The sequence below is a fragment of the Octodon degus genome, unplaced genomic scaffold (assembly GCF_000260255.1).
Source record: "Octodon degus isolate 3935 unplaced genomic scaffold, OctDeg1.0 scaffold00050, whole genome shotgun sequence".
Classification (NCBI taxonomy): Eukaryota; Metazoa; Chordata; class Mammalia; order Rodentia; family Octodontidae; genus Octodon; species Octodon degus.
The window spans coordinates 4,804,510-4,809,436 of NW_004524626.1; positions in this window are offsets into that span (position 1 = coordinate 4,804,510).

A 4,927-nucleotide genomic window follows, 5' to 3' on the forward strand; every position below is an offset into this window, starting at 1 on the left:
AAGCACTTATTCTACTGAGCCATCTCCTTGGCCCCTGGGCCTCCTAAATTGACCAGACGAGCCTCAAAATTGTATCCTTCTGCCTCAGCCTCCCAGAATGTTGGTATTCCAGGCATATGCCACTACACTGGCCTCATTGTCAAATCTTACTACAAAACAACAGTATGATACTGGCATCAGGACAGACACACAAAATAATGAAATAGAACTAAGAGTCTAGAAATAATCCCACACAGCTCTGATCAACTGGGTTTTGGCAACAAGAGTCTCTTCAACTGGATATACCATATAGAATGATGTTAGATCCTTACTTCAAAAAAAGTGTAGAGGTAAATTACAATTTCGATTTAACAATGGTTTCCTAGATATGACACCAAAAGCATAAACAACAAAAGAAAAAATACAGGTATTGGCCTCGTTTGGTCAAAGGTAAGAAATGTGCCTCTGGGGGCAATTTCAAAATAATGAAAAGGCAATCCATAAAATGAAAGAAAATACTTTCGAGTCATGTATTTGACTAAGTGTCTTAAGATTTATGTATATGCAAGCAACTCTAGAAGCTTAACAGCAATAATAAAAAAGAATATCCAATTTAAAATTGGACGCTAGGTGCAGTAGTTAACGCCTGAAATCTCCTGAGAGTCTGAGGGAGGAGGATTGCAAGTTTGAGGTCAGCCTGGGTAACTTCAAAAGATTCTGTCTCAAAAAGTTTAAGTTTAAAAAAAAAAAAAGTGGAGCCGGGGAGATGGCTCAGTAGAATAAGCACTTCCCTGGCAAGTGTAAGGGTCAGAGTTCAATCCCTGGTTCTACCAAAAAAAAAAAAAAAAGCTTTGTGAGGACAAGGGTTTTATGAAGGCCCTGGGTTCAATCCCCAGTACCCCAAAAAATGCATTTCATAGTGATTGTTCCTAGTCTAGCACTATTCACAATGGTTCCTATGTATTTTATTTTGTCTTGTTTTTGGGTACTGGAATTGAACTCATAACCTCACGCTTGCCAGGCAGGCCACTGAAACACTGAGCTAAATCTCCCTTATTCACAATGGTTAAAAGGTAGAAAGTATTAGGGATGTCAACCAGTGGTAGAGCACTTGTCAAGAATGTAAAAGCCCTGTGTTTGATTCCCAGCACCAAAGGGGGGGGGGGAGGTGAGCTTAATCCTTATTAATCTGAATGAATGTCCAAGCAAAACATGGGAAACAAGGCCGGGGAGATGGCTCAGTGGAATAAGTGCTTCCCTGGCAAGTGCAAGGGCCTGAGTTCAATCCCTGGTCCTGCCAAAAAATAAAAACATGGGAAACACATATGGTGGAATATTCTTCAGCCATAGAATGGATTTCTTTTTCTTTCTTTCTTTTTTTTTTTTTTTTTTTTGGTGGAACCAGGGATTGAACTCAGACCCTTATGCTTGCCAGGGAAGCACTTATTCCACTGAGCCATCTCCCCGGCCCCAGATTTTTTAATGTATTCAGTATAGGGTCTCACTACCAAGCTCAGACTCATAGTGATCCTCCTGTTTTCAGCCTCCCCAGTGCTGGGATTATAGGCCCATGCCACCACGCCCAGTATCAGTGGCCAGCTCAGCATGCCCTGGGGACAGCATGGCATGTAGTGCTGGGGATTGAAACATGATCCCTGTGCTTGCCTAAGCAGGCCCTCTGTCCACTGCATTATCTCGCGGGCCCTAGAATGGAGTTTGGATACATGCTCGACTACAGAAGAACTTCAAAAAACATTATCTTCAGAAAAAATTATGGGGCAGGGGAGATGGCTCAGTGGAATAAGTGCTTCCCTGGCAAGCGCAAAGGCCTAAGTTCAATCCCTGGTTCCACAAAAATTTAAAAAAAGGAAGTAGTATGAGGGCATCCTTTTAGGATGTCTTGGAATTAAACAAAAATTGCTGGTTGCACAGCAATTCACTTTTTTTTTTTTTTTGTTTGCGGAACCAGGGATTGAACTCATGCTTGCCAGGGAAGCGCCTATTCTACTGAGCCATCTCCCTCCCTGGCCCCAAAGCCAGGACTTTGCACTGACCTATATCCCCAGCCCTCCTCTTCCCCAGCCTTGGTACAAGCTTGAGACAAGTGTGTTGCTTTCTCAATTGCTTACTGTACAACCTTCCTGCCTCAGCTCCCAGGCTGCTGGCATTATAGGCTTGTATCACAAGACCTTGTGCTTGCCAGGTAGAAACTTATGTCAGGGGCCAGGGAGATGGCTCAGTGGAATAAACACTTCCCTGGCAAGGGCAAGGGCCTGAGTTCAATCCCGCGGGGGAAAAAAACTTATGTCACTGAGCTATCTCCTCCAGCCCACATTCCCCACATTCCTTCAGTTAAATCAATTCACAACAACCTCTCCTTCGTCTTTTTTTGGCAGAACTGGGGATTGAACTCAGGCCCTTGAGCTTGTCAGGGAAGCACTTATTCCACCAAGCCATCACCCTGCCCCTCCCCTCCTTTGTCTTTTAAAGCACATTTTCAGCTGCTTTTGTGGAGCCTGAAAGGTAGCATGGGAGGGGCTAGGGCACATGTCTTCCAGGTGGACAAAGGTGGGGTACAGGTCCTGCTTGGGACGACCCTCAGCTCAGCCCAGAAGGCCATACCCACTCCCACCCTTCACACCCAGCCCCACAGCCAGACACCCATGCCTTGAGAGCATTTCCCTGACAATTTATTGAGGCAGGGTCTAGGTACTCTAGGCTGGCCTTGAACTCCCAGCAATCCTCCTGCCTGAGCTTCCTAGTGCTGGGATGACATTCATCACCACAGCCAGCAACATTTTTGCAACCCAGGTAATGATTACCTACCTTGTGGAATAAAGTTCTGTTAACTCCAAGTATAAGAATAAAAAATAGGGGCTGGGGAGATGGCTCAGTAGAATAAGCGCTTCCCTGTCAAGTGCAAGGGTTTGAGTTCAACCCCTGGTTCTACAAAAAAAAAAAAAAAAAAAAAAAAAAAAAAAATTATGGAACCAGTTGTGGTGGCATACACCTGTAATTCCAGCACTCAGTAGGTTGAGATAGGAAGATTGCTGCAAGTTTGAGAACAGCCTGGGGCCTACAAAAGTGAGCACAAGGCAGTCCAAACTGTATAAGGAGACTCTGTAAAAAAAAAAAAAAAATTTGTAAACACTGCAATTATGCCCAGTGCCAGAGCAAGTGCCTAGCATGGCTTAGCCTTGGGTTTTATTCCCCAGTACTAGGAAAGAAAAGGCAGATTGGCCTTATCAAAGCGGGGATTCCGGGGCCGGGGAGATGGCTCAGTAGGATAAGCACTTGACTAGCAAATGCAAGGATATGAGTTCAATCCCCGGTTCCGCAAAAAAAAAAAAGAAAAAAAAGTGGGGATTCCTTGTACCCCTGCTCAGTAATTGCAATTTCATAGAAATGCTGACACATTTAAGAAGGTTCAAAGGAGGTCCAGTGCTCTTCTGAAGAGCCCACACTGTAGGTTGGGTACATGCCTGCATTCCCATCACTGGAGAGGCTGAGGCAGGAGGGACACCAGTTGACCAGAATGATATGCATAGCAACACCTGTCTCAATAACAAAAAAACACACACAATGTGAGCTCTATCCTCTACTAGTGTGTTTTGTTGTTGTTTCTTTCAGAACCGGGGATTGAGCTCAGGCCCTTGCACTTGCCAGGCAAGCACTTATTCTTCTGAGTTATCTCCCCAGCCCCTCCTCTAGTTTTGTTTCGTTTTTTCTTTTTAAAAAAAATTTTAAATGTACTTAGTACAGGGTCTACAGGGTCTCACTACACAGATTGGACTCATAGTGATCCTCCTGCTTTTCAGCTTCCCAAGCGCTGGGATTACAGACATACTCCCCCATGCTCTGGGCGCGGGGCCAGCACCGCATGCTGGGGATCGAACCCCCAGTCCCTGCATCGGCTTAAGCACGTTTTTCTTGGTGCTAGTGACTGAGCCCAGAGCCCCACGTATGCTAAACACATGCTTTATCACTGTGTCCAGTACTTAGCCTCCTCAACAGAATAGTGTGTACAGTACAGTAGCTGCCGTTATATGCCCAGCACAGTGGCACATGCTTGTAACCCCAGCTAATCAGGAGGCCGAGGCAAGAGGATCCCAATTTCAGGCCAACCTGGGCTGGATATTGCTCAGAGGTATCAGGCTTGATTGATGCACACAACCCTCTGTGTTCAGTTCTCAATGTTGCCATGAAGAAGAGAGTCGAGTGCTAAGAACCTGGAGAGCCAAAGCACTCAGTGGTTTCACTGCAGGGAGCTTGGTCTTACCAACAACCTCAGAGCAACCTTGGGAACAGACCCTTCCACAACTGCACTCCCTGCTTGCTGTCTGTCCTGTCTTGTCCCTCCCTCCTTCTCTCCCATTCTCTCTCCCTTCCTTCCTTCACAGTACTAGGACTAAACTCTGGACCTTCACACTGAGCTACATTCTCAACCCTTTTTATTTTTAAGAAGGGTTTCCCTAAGTTGCTAAATTGCCCAGGTTGGGCTCAAACTGGTGATCCTCCTGCCTCAGCCTCCCAGAGTACCAGGATCACAGGTATATACCACCACATCTGGCTCCCTTTTTAAAAATTTTGGGGCTGGGTATGGTGGTGCATGCCTATAATCCCAGTGTCTGTGTGGTAGGGGGTTGAGTCAGGAGGATTGCTGTGAGTTTGAGGCCAGTCTGAACTACAAAGTGAGCTCAACACTAACCTGTGCTGTATAACAAGACCCTGCCTCAAAATGAAAAAGAAAAAGCAAGCAGATTTTCTCTAAATCACTAAACTGACCCAACTACAGGCCCCAGTAGCCTAATGTAATTTCTTTTTTTTTCATTTGGCAGAACCGGGGACTGAACTCAGGCCCTTGCACTTGCCAGGCAAGTGTTTATTCTACTGAGTCATCTCTCCAGCCCCTATCAGTAGCCTAATGGATAAGGCATGGGCCTCCTTT